Consider the following 17187-nt stretch of genomic DNA (forward strand, 5'->3'; position numbering starts at 1 on the left):
AGTCTCCTCGGTTCATTGGATCATGGTCAGTGCCCAGAAAGTGACTGCACATAGTGTGGCTTCACCTATGTTTGTTGAAGGAATGAACCCCAACCAACTCCTGCCAAGATATCTGGGTGCACCTGAAGCCGCTCTGCCCGCCTCTGGTCTCCCTGCTTTGAATACACCCAGAAGCCTACAGATAGAATCTCAAATTTCCTGTAAAAATGTGAAAACAGTGAAGCCCAAGTCAACGAGGTCAGTGAGGGGGTGACAGAGACTTCCTCGTGGGGGTGTCAGGAATCCTGAATGAGGACGACCGTGGCCCCTCCAGCAGACCTTCCACAGGGCTGGACTCAGGAGCAGCACTTTCCATGGGGGACCCACTGGAGCTTGTTCCTGTGACCACCCACTGAACACAGGAGGAAACTGAGGCTCAGAGCGGTGTGGTGACAGTCCTAAGACTCACAGCTGGGAGGCGGCCTAATGACACTGTGTGATCCAGGGCCTGAGTGCTCACCTGAGGAAAAGCAGGTGCAGCACATGCCGGGGACTGGCAAAGTTCCTGTAGGTTGACAGAAACAGGTGGACATAAGATTGGTCACCACCCAAGACAGCAGGCACCAGGTGCTCCACCCGCTTCTTCAGGGTGCGTGCCGGGACAGGCCACACCGTGTGGGTGGCATCTGAGCTCAATGAAGATGTGTCTTCACTCTAGGACAGGACAGGGGAGAGATACACAGTGACAGCACCGTGAACCCCAAGGAGGGCAGGGGCTGGAGGCCAGTCTTAACCCCAGGGAGGACATGAGAAGACAGCCTGAGGGCCCAGGGTTAATGTACAGGGTGGTGGTTGCCACCCCGGCAGTCCCCGTTCACCCTCCAGCCAGACCTGAGGTGTGAACACACCAGGACCAGTAGGTTTATAAACCCCCCACCCTCTGCCCCTGCCCTGGGAGGGTGTCCCATGTCCCCGTTCCCCACACACTCAGGAGGAGGGGCTGCGGTCACCCAGGGAGGCTCATAGTGCTGGCCTGGCCTTGCCCAACCTCCTCTGGGCCACCTGACATTACCTTTGGGGACCTCCTCCCAGACGGCCACAGGGGTCGAGGGCGAGGGCTGAACCAGCGCCGGAAGCATTGGACAAGCCTCTCAGCACAGGGCTTCCTGGGGCTACGGCCCCGGGACCTCGGGATACAGCACAACATCTCACTCTGCCTGTGGCCAAGTGAGCTGGGGAAGGGGCTGTGTATAGAATGTGGGTGCCAGGTTACCGAGTTCCGAGTTCTGTTGGGGTCTGTCGTCAACGAAGTGAAGTCACTTCCTGATACCTCATTTCCTGAGCCCCTCCTCTGTGTACAAGACTGCAAATGCCCCTCTGGGTACCTGTCTGCTGACCCTCCTTCCCCATGAACTCTCTCTATTGCCCACACTTCCACCAACACTGCCTGACCACACCCCTGTGCAAGGCCTGGGTGCAGCCAGCGTCACAGCTCAGAGGAGATACACGTAGGGTCATCCCCAGCTCCTGCTTCTTATCACTTTATGTGACCCTGGACAAGCCATTGTCACTCTCATGACCTCCCCAGTCTCCCCTTTTGCACAGTGGGGATCTTTCTAGCATCTTCTTCCTAGGGATGGCATCAGGCATGTGTGAGAAATCATCTCTGAAACCTATGGCCGGTGTCACATGCAGCTAATAAACAAGACTAGAGATAAAATCCACGACGGTGTGGAAGGTAGCATGGAATACGACTAACGACAGGTCTGGTTCCTGTCATATAATCTTGAAAATGTCACTTTTGCTCTTGGTCTGTTTTCCCTGTCCGCACCATGCGACAGTTGGAATTTCATGCATTCACATACTGCTTTCCTCCATAAAACCTTACAATGGCTTCGTGTGTATTTAGGTTTGGACTCAAGTGCCACATCTCTGTCTGTGTGGTTGGCGACACCTCAGGGGCTCCCCGTGGTCCCCACCATCTGCTGCACACATCCTCACGTAATCCCCTGCCCTGCAGTGTGGACTGGACTTAGTGACTCACTTCTAACCAATACAGTATCAAAAGTGAGAAGATGTCACTTTCTAAATGTCATGGTAACATGCCTGTCTCTAGAGTCTTGTGCTCTGTCTCCTCTGTTCTCTCTGTTTGTATCCACCATATGCCAAGCATGGTGCCGAGAGCTGGAGAAAGAGCTGATTCAGCTGCACCCTGGCTTGGGAGATGATCCCAGGATAAGAAAGAGGAGAAGACGTGCTATCGAGTGGCTGACATTCTAAGAGAGGAAAGGGTAAAGTGATCTAGGAGGCCATCAGAATATTCTAGATTAGGAAGCTACCTGAAGATGGTAGGAAATGAACACCATTTGCAGAGAAGAACCAGAGGCGTTTGTTCCATTAAGATGACGGCAACATGTAACTGATGTGTAAGATGTAAGTAAGTAAGAAATACTATTCACAAATTCAAATCCTATTTTCAAAATCATTGAATGGCAGGGATAAGTGCTCATGTTCAATGCAAACATAACTAGAATTGAGGAAGATTCCATGTATGGAATAACTTTATATCTCCATTAGATGAAAGTATGCAGATATATGATCAGCAATTCTTTTCAAATTGTATAAAATATCCATTGTTGACACAATCAGGATTCCACCCCCATACTTTGGCTTCACACCCCATTTTCTTTACACCAGACACACATCCATTGCTGTGATGTAGATCCATTGCTGTCAACACTATCCCAGCCCACAGCCTACTGGTCCTGGGAGACAGCAACTCTATCACTATATTGTGTGCAGAATCCAGGAAGGGCCTAACACGGGGGCTCCATAAATACTCCCTGAAGTGCTGCACTTGAGAAGAGTCTATGATTTTATTACCTGGTGCTCTACCTACACATGTTATCACTCTGCATTATGTCATGATCCTTAGTCCCCCTCACCTGACAGTCAGCAACCCAGGAGCAGAGTCTACACCTCGGTCTGCCCATATTCCAGGCCCCCAGCCCAGCACCTGGCAAGTAATAGGTGCCAAGTACTGATGAATGAATTGTCTGGAAACATGTGAAACAGGATTCATCAAGAATACCCAGATGGAAGGTCACCATGAACATGCTGCCTGATAACCTGCCAGCCCTTTAATTCTGTCTGCCGACCACTTCCTTCAGCCAGGAACTGCCTGGGCACAAAGATTTCCCAGAGTCACCATCCTGCCTTGACTTCTGCCGTTCACTTTAGCCTCCTTGATTGTCCTACTTACTGTGGGTTTCTTCACTCTCAGTCTCAGGGGACACCTCTGAACCCCTAAGGTAGCCCACTGGGTCTTCCTTCTCTGGCCAACACATTCCTCTTGCTTCTGTGCATGGCCTTGATAGCAGTGTCACAGGCAATCCCAGGAAAGTGACACCGCAGCATGCTGACCTTGGGCACCCGCACTAGTCAAGGGAGCCCTCTCCCTTCATCTCCTGCAGAATCCCCCTAGGAATAGGGGATGCAGATATGTACACATGTGTAGGGAGGAAAGGGGTTCTCATGACATCTTAGCTAGAAGATGATTACAAATTTTTTAAACATTACTAGAAAATTATGGTTCATTTGTCCTGGCATGCAACTGAATGATAAAAAAATCTGTGAAAAATTCTGACACCCATGACAAAAGAAATGATCCAAACAATATGACCATCGAGGTGCTTTTCTTTTATGTTTAGGACTATCATTAAAAAATGTGGTATTGAGGAGCATGTCAACAATATTGGGGGAGGCTCTGGAACGATGCTGAGTAGAAAATGGACAATGATTACTTTTTTGAGAGTTGAGAGAAGCTATTTTGCAGAAAGTGGCAAATGAGCTTGACTTTTAAAAATGAAGAGCATTAAAGCAAGTAAGTTGAGTGGAAAGTAGATGATATTTGGGGGAGGGGTGACATGTTAAGTTACAAGAGGCAAAGAAATGGAAAGAACACATGTTTTGCAAAGGGAAAAATCATTCCTGTAAAACATCAGAATTGGAGTTTTCTTGCTGTTCTTTTTGTGCCTATGTAGTATCTTCTTTCTGCTGTAACTTCCAACTTGGGTTCTAGGTACTCTGTGTATGTGTGTGTTTACAAGAGAGAAATTGATAAACCTTAGTAAGCCCTAGAAAATTCTAGAGGTCTGAAATAAACAGATATTTTTCAAGTTTATTTAATTAAAAAGCAAAACAAAACAAAAACAGTGTCATCTGCTCCTATTAGGTAAATAAATATATGATCATATTGGAATCTTTGTGTGTGTGTGTGGCTGGCCAATATAGGGATCCACACCCTTGACCTTGGTGATACGAGGCTGTGCACTAACCAGCTGAGCTACCAGCCAGCCTATACATGATCATATTGGAATAATATGCAACAGAGAGATACTCTGCTGCTATGGAGAATAAGCTGATTGCAAGGAAAAAAGATGCTCACAGATAAGGCAAGGGTAGGCTTTTTGTCCCCCATTGTGGAATAGTACAGGGAACAATGCAAATGTATTGAGGCTGGTAATTCCAAGTCATGGGAGGGAAATTAAAATGATGACTCTGGAAGAATAGTTTCAAATGTCAAGGAGTTTGAGGCAGGTGATCAATTTAGTGAAATGACAATTGCTTTAGGAGAGGCTGCTTCTTTGAAAGGATTGATACATACAGCAAGGCAAGGGAGGTGACTGTGCTGCTAAGTTTTTAATATTGCTATGCGTTTTAACTTTAAATATATTTGTGACTTTGCATGTAGCTCTGAATTTTGAGTGTCATAATTACTTAAGAATCTTTTATGGATTTGATTACTATAGCTATCACTGTAATTTGATGAGGTTTTAGAACTACATTCCATTCCTAATTTTGGTTTTATTATTTCCAAGTGCCAAAATACTTAACACAGAACCACCTCTTATTCTATAATAAAAAGCAATGGAGACAAGTTATTCAGTTGAAAAAGATTACTTTTTTTTTTTTTTTTTAAAGATGACCGGTAAGGGGATCCTATCCCTTGATGTGGTGTTGTCAGCACCACGCTCTCCCAAGTGAGCCAATCAGCCATCCCTCCGTAGGGATCCGAACCCGTGGCCCTGGTGCTGTCAGCACCACACTCTCCAAGTGCGCACGGGCCGGCCCTGCTCCATGGTAGTTTTAGATGCTTCCCTCCTTTCTTCTCAGAATTTTCATTTTCCCATGTTCTCCTGGACAACTTCAACCCTGCTAACGATTCAAACCCATCACATCTGTCTGTCATGGTGTGGACTGGCTCCCAAGCAGAAGACTCAGGGCCTCTTTGAACTAGGACTTGCATTGACTTCAACTCAACCAAGCTGAGGCGCCGATCTTGTGATTACACTTAGCATGTGCTATGAATGGAGAGAAATGAAGTGAAAAGTGCCTATGAGATGCGAAGTCAAACTTGTCACGTTCCTAGTCCCCTCTCTGGGCTTCTCTCCATCTTCAGCTCCACCTCACTGTTTACCCCTTAAAGAAGCCAGATGCTCTCTAATTCGTATGTCCACGAAACACTTGGTATCAAATAACAGGTATTAAATGACTATTTGGTGGAAGTTCTGTATCCTAAATTTGTAGGTGTCCTTTATGTGACTGACGATGGCATGAATACCTAGTGTTAACAGTCTTTGGTGTGCTCAGCATTAATATACGTTAGGAATTGTCATGGAAACTTGTAAAATTAAAAAAAAAATCCAAATGCATGTCATCTGGCCTTGGAGTCCAGTTCTTCAGTACACACTCTGCTGATTTGGGCACCTCAGTCAAGAACCCAGTCAAAGAACCTCACAGAGTCACCCACAGGCCACGAAGCCACAGCACACGAGCAAGACTTTCCCGTGCTGCCCTGTTAACCATGAGCAGATGCCAAGGGCCCCAGATGTTTCAGCAAATCCTCTAGTTTCAGCAAATCCTCTAATATGAAACAGGCCAAAGCAAACAAACAAAAAAGGAAAAAGCGAATTGGAAGAAATAGAGATCATGCAAGGGAAACAGAAAATACCATTAACTTCCTCAGAGTTATAGGAGAGAAACTATTGGACTTAATGACGAAGAACAGACATTGTTAAAGTAGAAGAGGGAGAAGATGAATCAAATAACCATGAGGTCATTTAGAAATTAAAAATATAAATTCTGGATATCTGTTTCACAACAATGTGAATATACTCAACACTATTAAGCTGTACATTTAAAAATGATTACGATGGTAAATTTTATGTTGTGTCTTTTACCACAATAAAAATATAAGAATTTTCTAGTTTAAAAAAAAAAAAAAAAAAAAAAAAAAAAAAAAGAAATTAAAAATATAACTGTTGAAATTTTTGTTTGCTTGTTTGTTTTGTGTGTGTGTGTGTGTGTGACAGTTAAGGGGGTTGTAACCCTAGGGGTGGTGTCGCCTGCACCGCGCTCAGCCAGTGAGCGCACCGGCCATCCCTTTGTGGGATCCGAACCCGCGGCAGCGCCGCTGCGCTCCCAGCGCCGCTCTCTCCCGAGTGCGCCACGGGGCGGCCCATAAGTGTTGAAATTTAAATTAGAAAACAACTCACTAGAAAAGTGAGAAAATAACACAGGGGAAGCCTGATTAGATCAAAAAGACAAAAGGATAACAAGAAAGATACTATTTAAAAAAAAAGCATATAAAAGTAAAAGGAGTAAAAGGGAAAGAGAGAGAGAGAAAACGGAAGTGCGTGTCCGCAGAGCCAGTGTCTGAACAACACGCGCTCCAGGAAGAGCCGCGGAGATGGGCAGGAGGAGAGAACCGTGGGAGAAAGGAGGAAGGGACAGGTCCCGGAGGTCCCCAGAGGTCCCCACGTGGAGAGTGACGATGGGTCCACACGCCGCCCCGCACTGGGGAAGCACAGGGGACACCGTGTCAACTCTGGGTGTGGGGGTCCAGGGGACGGACGCTGCGGAGGAGCCTCAAGACGGAGACCACAGGGGAGTCCGGCCTTCAGCGTCTCGTGCAGAGTCGGTTCTGATCTCCGCTTTTCCTCGTCGAACGTGAGTCCGACAAGGCGAGGACGGGCCTCTGGACGTTTAGCAGCCCAAGACCGTTTTCTTAGCAGTCTATGGGGGGGCGTCTCCCACTAGGAAGAGGACATAAACCCGGACAGGGGACAGGGCCCTGGTGACGGCCACGGGGGATCGTACCCACCCCGACTGCTCGGAGGCTGCAGTGTAGACATCAGCTCCCAGGAGGTGTCGTCCAGAGCACCACATGGGTCCCTGAGGCGTTCACCTGTGGTGACAGCAGCCGCCCTAACCGGGACAGTGCGCGTGCGCAGACGCCACCGCTCACAGAAGACACGCGATCCTCACCGGACTGTCAGCCGCGTCCCCGCAGCCGCCGGGGCGCGGCTCTCAGAGCCACCGACGGGAAGCCGCGGTCGCGGGGTGCGCTCTCCGTGGCGCCTCCTGGTGGCCCTGCCTGCAGCTGCCGCCCCCAGGCCGCCCGCCCGGGACAGGAGCGCACGACCGGCCGCTCTCCACTCCCTGCTCCCGCCCCTCTGCGGCCCATGACAGCGGGTTCCAGCGACACGACGGATTCCCACGGGCGCTCCAGGTCGGTGCAAGGGGTCCGCGCTGACGAGGCGCCGAGGAGCACAGCCGTGAGAGGGACCCGCCTAGGCTGTCGTCGGCCGACGGTCCTGGCGGTTCCTCGGCCCCAGGCTGGCAGGCACAGTCCGCCTCGTGACAGTCCTGACCGCGGAGCCGTGTGCTATTAAAGCCACACGGTCACCACGAGCGACGGTATCTTGTGTACTTTTTCAAAACTGAGTTTTCTATTCTATGCCTTTATTCAACCGTATGAAATATAGAATTAGTAATTTATCAAATTGCGTAAAAAATGTCAATTGTTATTTATGTATAAACAAAATTTATAGATTTATTTGGAAGAATTGATATATTTTCCCTACTTATTTTCTCATCTATGAACATGTACATCTCTTCATTGTCTTCAGTTTGTTCGTTTTTTCAATAACATTTTACACTCAGTGTTTAGAAATGATGATTGTAAAAATGCACCCTAATTATTCATGCAAACCTTATGAATGAAAATTTGGGGTGTTTCCAACCCTTAGGAATAGGTATTGTCATATTAACAATCTTGTCGACACCTCACCTTATAATTTTTCAAGGTTACATATGATATAGATTCCTGAATATTGGGTTACAGTGTAAAATAGTAAATATACAAGTATAATTTTGCTAAATTTTGCGAGTTTCTGCTCCTTATGGGCTCTACCATTTGCATTCCACCACAATGTATTATAATACCTGTATCCCCACAGTCTCACTAACAAGTTTGTTATCAAAAAATTAAATTTTGCAAATCTAATAGGTGAAGACTTGTATTTCAATATATTTTAAATGTATAGTTCTCTATGAGGGATTTTAAGCACCGAATTAAGTATTGATGCCAATTTAAATTTCCTTTTGTGTTATTAGGTTGTTCATATATTTTGTTCATTTTTATTTCATTTTGTTGGTCATTTCCATCTCATTTTTTCACACATCATTGTATTAGTGATATTATCCTAGTTTAAGAGGTTTTTTGTTTTTTTGCTTTTTTTTAATTGAAACATTATTGATCACCCATTTTAAGTATTATAGCTTGTAATTACTTTTTGTCGTGTCCTTTTGACCTAGTTGGTGGCATTTACCTTTTGTTTGAGTTTGCTTTGCTTTATTAATTGCTGCTATGTCATCCATGTTAACTGCTGCTACATTAGTAGCAGCATATTTTCACCAGTGATTTGAAATGCTATCTTTCTTAAAAACTAAATGTCTATAAATCTTGGGTATCTCTTTGAATTCTCCATTCTTTTTCATTAGGTTTTATATTTACTTATAAACAAATTGCATATGGTCTTGATAATGAAGAATTTATAAAAAAAAAAAATTTTCGATCTCTGGTTGACTTACCCCTCCCTTTTGATTTGTTTCCTCATTTTTTTCTGATGAACGATTAATGTTTCATCAAAATTTTATAATCATCTTATTTTGTTCTAGGTGAAGAAACAAATGAGACTATTTTTAATGTGATCATGACACACGTATAAAGTAACTTAGGAGAAAATCAAATCCTTAGGATCATGTGGCTTTCTGGCCAAGAAAATATCTCTGACATTTCTCTATCGTTTGTGTATGTATGTTTTAAGAGTGTTCTAATGCTTAAATCACATAGTTAAACAGGCTTTGTCGAGTTCTTGTTAGCTTTATGCCACATATTTTAACAATTTTGTGGCTATTGAAAATGGAATCTTGATTTGTGTAATGTAATCTAGATAGTTATTGTTATTACATAAGACATTTATTAATTTTATATGTGAATTTTTCTAAATCGCAACATGTAAATTTTATTTTAGTAAGTCGTCTTGTTTGTAATAGGTTTTTAATTAATTCTTTTTGATTTTCTAAATTCACAATACATACACATAACACATTTTTCTCCATCTTGGAATATACAAATACGTATGGTCAAATCTTATTTTATCTAGTGTTTTGATATTTATGAGTCTTACATTTTCTCAAAAGTAGTTTTGGCTTCTGTGGAAATTATTATGTGTTTTTCTTTCTTCTAATGCTTAATACTTTTGCAAAATATTGAAGTTAGTAATTCATCTCAAATTTAATTTTGTGAACGGTACCTAGCAAAAGCATAACTGGATTTAATTTCCAAGTAAATAATATTTCAATCCCTGTAATGATGAAGTGCTTTCCCCTAAGTAACCTGAATCCTTTCCACATATACCAGAATCTGTTTCAAAATTCAAACTTTTACTCCACTGAACTATTCGCTTATTCTTTGCCAATCTCATTCACTTTCAAGTATGTTCCTTTGCAATACATTTTATTAGACGGAGCAAATTTCCTCTTTGTTTTTATTATTATTGTTCTTCTTATGTCTTGAACATTTTGGGGGCCATTTTTGCACATAATTTTTTTTCATATTAACTTTGAGGTTATTTGACAAGTCCCCTAAACATCACTCTTTGGAATTTTTCCAGTTTAGATTTATTGAATCTATTGGTTAACATAGGTAGAATACATATATATGTGGCGTAACTTCCTAGCATCACTGCTGCCCGGCACATGGACACACGTGGGCATTTTGGTAGGAGCTGCTGAGTGGCTCCTGCGACAGGGGTATCTATGAACACATCTCCTGGGGCATCTGCTGGGACCTCTTCTTCCTTCATTCTCACAAGAGCTGGTCGTCACCAGACATACAGACCTGCCCATCTGATGGGGCAAATGCTATCTGAATAGTGAGCAAATTTCTGTGCATAATCATTAGGGAGGCCGCGGATGTCTGACATTTACTGGCCATATGAATTGCTTCCCTGTGGAACTGCAGGAATATGTCCTCTGTCCCTATGGATAAATGAGAACTCTCCGTACAACTAGGATGCATACTACCCTTTCTCTGCCCATGAAGAATTTTCCAGTCTGGGGTTTGTCTTTTCACCTTTTGACATTATTCTGGTTTTTGTTTGGACCAGGAAAAGTCAGCATTTTCCTCAGTGGCTTCTGGCTCTCTGGTCATTCAAAAGTAGTTCCTATTTCAAGATTATGGCAATAATAACTATCAGGGCTTTTTGTTTCTACATAGAGTCTTTGGTTTTTCTGTAATTTTCCTCTTACTAAAAACATAAAATGAAAATTAATCAGATCTTTCTCATATTATGCGGCCAGGTACAAAAGGCCACATAACATATAACTGTACTGATAGGAACAATCCACGATAGGTAAATTCACACACACAGAAAATGGAGTGGTAGTCAGGGACAGGGAGAGGCGGGATGGGGAGTGACAGCTTAATGGCTACAGAGTTGATGAAGCTGTTCGATCACTAGACGGTGGTAAGGGTTGCACCATATTAAAAATGTACTTAATGCCACTGAATGGTAATTTTGAAAATATTAAAAACACTTTATTTTATACAAGGGATATTATTGAAAATAAAAGATGAAAAAATTTGAGGAGATGCAGGACACAGACAAAAATGAGGAGAAGCACAGCGTCAAGGAAGGGCAAGAACAGATCTGGAGTGGGGACTGGTGAGGGTGTTTGTGGGAGCTCTGGAGCCAGGGCTCCCCTGGGTGCTGGTGTTTCTTCTAATTCTTCGGATGTTTCAGGAACGGTTATGTCAGGTTGCTCTAGCTCTACCTCTGGATCTTGATCTTTCTCCTGCTCTTTCTCTTGCTCTTTCTCCTGATCTTTCTCTTGATCTTTCTGTTGCTCCTGCTCTGGATCTTGCGTCTGATCTACCACTTGCTCTGGATCTTGTTCCTGCTCTACCTCTTGCTCTGGATCTTGCTCTCGCTCTGCCTCTGGCAGTGGAGGTGGAGCTGGAGCTGGAACTCGAGCCGAACATGGCAGCAGGTCTTGGGACAGTTGTTCAGCCTGGGCGGAAGCTGGAACTGGAGAGACAACAATTGAAAATATCAATGTGAGTTTCTATGTCTCATCCAATGACACTGTCTTTCTAGAAGCCCAAGTCCAGAGAGCCAGCCTCAGGAAGTCTCCCCACACTGCAGAACACTGTATGATTGTTCTGAGTACTCAGTGCCCCTGTCCCCAGCCTGCTTCTGGAAACTCTGCTCTGTGTGGCCCAGCCCAGGCCCCTCCCCAAACCCGCACAGGCACCCACCCTCTTCCTCCTCACCCTCAGTCTCCACCTCACTAGGCTCCAGGTGCTCCGGCTTCTCCAGCTGCGCCAGAAGAAGATCAGCCTTACGCTCCACCTCTGAACCTCGCATACTGATATGTACATAGGCCGAAAGAAACTTCAGAGAATGAAATTCAGGAGGCTCGTGGAAATCGGTGGAATAGAATTCCAGCCAGATCTTTAAGACAGAGGACATGGCACTGTGGGAGACAGGTGGGCAACAGCATCAGAGGCCTGGCCTATCCCTCTATGCTGCCCTCCCAAGGCTCCCCTGAGTGAGCTGCAGTCTTGTACCCTCTGCCCATGCCTGTCCATAGACCAGCCCATCCAATGTCCACCCCCAGTATGGCAGTTCTGGCACAGATGGGCCTGGCAGCCGAGGAGGGGCTGGCAAAAGCCTCCATGGGAGGAGCCTTCAACCACTGATGTGACCACGTTTCCCTTCTTCAGGGAAACCTGACAACCTCCTCTGGCTGTGTCACTGCCCCATCCCTGCTGGAATGACCTGTCCACCCCAGGAGGGTGCTGTCTGCTCTGGGCATTACTCACTGGCACACAGGAGGTGTTCAGCAATATCTGATAAATGAGGAAACAGAGGGAGGCGCTGCTCCCCTGGCCTACCCAGGGCCCTTGGAAAAGCCCAAACTTGAGCTCACACGTGAATGTACTGCCCAAGTGTCTGCATGGAAATCTGCATATCCTTTTGCCAGTGACAGCAATCTCTTGGCCCTGACCACACTCTGCACCCTCAGCACCAGCTGAGCATCCCCATGGAGGCTCCAGCCCCGAGTGTGAGCGGGATGCTCTGCACACCTCCTGCTCTGGCTCAGCACGGGCTCTGGGGGTGTGGGCAGGGCTGGGTGGGAGGGCGTGGGGATGGATTCTCTCTGGGCTCACTCTGCTCTCCAGCCTCTCGCACACCCTATGGTGCCTGGGACCACATCCCCAGCCGTCTTGACTCCTTTCCCTGCAGGGAAAGCCTTGAGCCCTCAGCCCTGTAGCAGGAATCATAAGATGTGTGAGAGCCAGAGTTCTGCCAGCCCCCCACCCACAGGCCCCCGCAGACCACACGCAGTTGTGTGGAGATGGGAGCCCCTCCTTCTGCACCTAAACCCCACTTACCATTTTAGCTGCTCCAGGGATTCGCCATCCCCGTGACAATCAGTAATCATGTTTCCATACCTAGAGGAGGTCAGGAGTGTGTCAAATCTACCATACGGTGGCACTACCTGCTTCTCATGTCTACTGTGACTGTCTCACCTCTGACTAGAATGGAAGTCCAGGAGGGCAGGGAATGCAGTCTCCTCGGTTCATTGGATCATGGTCAGTGCCCAGAAAGTGACTGCACATAGTGTGGCTTCACCTATGTTTGTTGAAGGAATGAACCCCAACCAACTCCTGCCAAGATATCTGGGTGCACCTGAAGCCGCTCTGCCCGCCTCTGGTCTCCCTGCTTTGAATACACCCAGAAGCCTACAGATAGAATCTCAAATTTCCTGTAAAAATGTGAAAACAGTGAAGCCCAAGTCAACGAGGTCAGTGAGGGGGTGACAGAGACTTCCTCGTGGGGGTGTCAGGAATCCTGAATGAGGACGACCGTGGCCCCTCCAGCAGACCTTCCACAGGGCTGGACTCAGGAGCAGCACTTTCCATGGGGGACCCACTGGAGCTTGTTCCTGTGACCACCCACTGAACACAGGAGGAAACTGAGGCTCAGAGCGGTGTGGTGACAGTCCTAAGACTCACAGCTGGGAGGCGGCCTAATGACACTGTGTGATCCAGGGCCTGAGTGCTCACCTGAGGAAAAGCAGGTGCAGCACATGCCGGGGACTGGCAAAGTTCCTGTAGGTTGACAGAAACAGGTGGACATAAGATTGGTCACCACCCAAGACAGCAGGCACCAGGTGCTCCACCCGCTTCTTCAGGGTGCGTGCCGGGACAGGCCACACCGTGTGGGTGGCATCTGAGCTCAATGAAGATGTGTCTTCACTCTAGGACAGGACAGGGGAGAGATACACAGTGACAGCACGTGAACCCCAAGGAGGGCAGGGGCTGGAGGCCAGTCTTAACCCCAGGGAGGACATGAGAAGACAGCCTGAGGGCCCAGGGTTAATGTACAGGGTGGTGGTTGCCACCCCGGCAGTCCCCGTTCACCTCCAGCCAGACCTGAGGTGTGAACACACCAGGACCAGTAGGTTTATAAACCCCCCACCCTCTGCCCCTGCCCTGGGAGGGTGTCCCATGTCCCCGTTCCCCACACACTCAGGAGGAGGGGCTGCGGTCACCCAGGGAGGCTCATAGTGCTGGCCTGGCCTTGCCCAACCTCCTCTGGGCCACCTGACATTACCTTTGGGGACCTCCTCCAGACGGCCACAGGGGTCGAGGGCGAGGGCTGAACCAGCGCCGGAAGCATTGGACAAGCCTCTCAGCACAGGGCTTCCTGGGGCTACGGCCCCGGGACCTCGGGATACAGCACAACATCTCACTCTGCCTGTGGCCAAGTGAGCTGGGGAAGGGAGCTGTGTATAGAATGTGGGTGCCAGGTTACCGAGTTCCGAGTTCTGTTGGGGTCTGTCGTCAACGAAGTGAAGTCACTTCCTGATACCTCATTTCCTGAGCCCTCCTCTGTGTACAAGACTGCAAATGCCCCCTCTGGGTACCTGTCTGCTGACCCTCCTTCCCCATGAACTCTCTCTATTGCCCACACTTCCACCAACACTGCCTGACCACACCCCTGTGCAAGGCCTGGGTGCAGCCAGCGTCACAGCTCAGAGGAGATACACGTAGGGTCATCCCCAGCTCTGCTTCTTATCACTTTATGTGACCCTGGACAAGCCATTGTCACTCTCATGACCTCCCCAGTCTCCCTTTTGCACAGTGGGGATCTTTCTAGCATCTTCTTCCTAGGGATGGCATCAGGCATGTGTGAGAAATCATCTCTGAAACCTATGGCCGGTGTCACATGCAGCTAATAAACAAGACTAGAGATAAATCCACGACGGTGTGGAAGGTAGCATGGAATACGACTAACGACAGGTCTGGTTCCTGTCATATAATCTTGAAATGTCACTTTGCTCTTGGTCTGTTTTCCCTGTCCGCACCATGCGACAGTTGGAATTTCATGCATTCACATACTGCTTTCCTCATAAAACCTTACAATGGCTTCGTGTGTATTTAGGTTTGGACTCAAGTGCCACATCTCTGTCTGTGTGGTTGGCGACACCTCAGGGGCTCCCCGTGGTCCCCACCATCTGCTGCACACATCCTCACGTAATCCCCTGCCCTGCAGTGTGGACTGGACTTAGTGACTCACTTCTAACCAATACAGTATCAAAAGTGAGAAGATGTCACTTTCTAAATGTCATGGTAACATGCCTGTCTCTAGAGTCTTGTGCTCTGTCTCCTCTGTTCTCTCTGTTTGTATCCACCATATGCCAAGCATGGTGCCGAGAGCTGGAGAAAGAGCTGATTCAGCTGCACCCTGGCTTGGGAGATGATCCCAGGATAAGAAAGAGGAGAAGACGTGCTATCGAGTGGCTGACATTCTAAGAGAGGAAAGGGTAAAGTGATCTAGGAGGCCATCAGAATATTCTAGATTCAGGAAGCTACCTGAAGATGGTAGGAAAATGAACACCATTTGCAGAGAAGAACCAGAGGCGTTTGTTCCATTAAGATGACGGCAACATGTAACTGATGTGTAAGATGTAAGTAAGTAAGAAATACTATTCACAAATTTCAAATCCTATTTTCAAAATCATGAATGGCAGGGATAAGTGCTCATGTTCAATGCAAACATAACTAGAATTGAGGAAGATTCCATGTATGGAATAACTTTATATCTCCATTAGATGAAAGTATGCAGATATATGATCAGCAATTCTTTTTCAAATTGTATAAAATATCCATTGTTGACACAATCAGGATTCCACCCCCATACTTTGGCTTCACACCCCATTTTCTTTACACCAGACACACAGTCCATTGCTGTGATGTAGATCCATGCTGTCAACACTATCCCAGCCCACAGCCTACTGGTCCTGTCCTGGGAGACAGCAACTCTATCACTATATTGTGTGCAGAATCCAGGAAGGGCCTAACACGGGGGCTCCATAAATACTCCCTGAAGTGCTGCACTTGAGAAGAGTCTATGATTTTATTACCTGGTGCTCTACCTACACATGTTATCACTTTGCATTATGTCATGATCCTTAGTCCCCCTCACCTGACAGTCAGCAACCCAGGAGCAGAGTCTACACCTCGGTCTGCCCATATTCCAGGCCCCCAGCCCAGCACCTGGCAAGTAATAGGTGCCAAGTACTGATGAATGAATTGTCTGGAAACATGTGAAACAGGATTCATCAAGAATACCCAGATGGAAGGTCACCATGAACATGCTGCCTGATAACCTGCCAGCCCTTTAATTCTGTCTGCCGACCACTTCCTTCAGCCAGGAACTGCCTGGGCACAAAGATTTCCCAGAGTCACCATCCTGCCTTGACTTCTGCCGTTCACTTTAGCCTCCTTGATTGTCCTACTTACTGTGGGTTTCTTCACTCTCAGTCTCAGGGGACACCTCTGAACCCCTAAGGTAGCCCACTGGGTCTTCCTTCTCTGGCCAACACATTCCTCTTGCTTCTGTGCATGGCCTTGATAGCAGTGTCACAGGCAATCCCAGGAAAGTGACACCGCAGCATGCTGACCTTGGGCACCCGCACTAGTCAAGGGAGCCCTCTCCCTTCATCTCCTGCAGAATCCCCCTAGGAATAGGGGATGCAGATATGTACACATGTGTAGGGAGGAAAGGGGTTCTCATGACATCTTAGCTAGAAGATGATTACAAATTTTTTAAACATTACTAGAAAATTATGGTTCATTTGTCCTGGCATGCAACTGAATGATAAAAAAATCTGTGAAAAATTCTGACACCCATGACAAAAGAAATGATCCAAACAATATGACCATCGAGGTGCTTTTCTTTTATGTTTAGGACTATCATTAAAAAATGTGGTATTGAGGAGCATGTCAACAATATTGGGGGAGGCTCTGGAACGATGCTGAGTAGAAAATGGACAATGATTACTTTTTTGAGAGTTGAGAGAAGCTATTTTGCAGAAAGTGGCAAATGAGCTTGACTTTTAAAAATGAAGAGCATTAAAGCAAGTAAGTTGAGTGGAAAGTAGATGATATTTGGGGGAGGGGTGACATGTTAAGTTACAAGAGGCAAAGAAATGGAAAGAACACATGTTTTGCAAAGGGAAAAATCATTCCTGTAAAACATCAGAATTGGAGTTTTCTTGCTGTTCTTTTTGTGCCTATGTAGTATCTTCTTTCTGCTGTAACTTCCAACTTGGGTTCTAGGTACTCTGTGTATGTGTGTGTTTACAAGAGAGAAATTGATAAACCTTAGTAAGCCCTAGAAAATTCTAGAGGTCTGAAATAAACAGATATTTTTCAAGTTTATTTAATTAAAAAGCAAAACAAAACAAAAACAGTGTCATCTGCTCCTATTAGGTAAATAAATA

Source organism: Cynocephalus volans, chromosome 5 (genome assembly GCF_027409185.1).
Source record: "Cynocephalus volans isolate mCynVol1 chromosome 5, mCynVol1.pri, whole genome shotgun sequence".
NCBI classification, from domain to species: domain Eukaryota; kingdom Metazoa; phylum Chordata; class Mammalia; order Dermoptera; family Cynocephalidae; genus Cynocephalus; species Cynocephalus volans.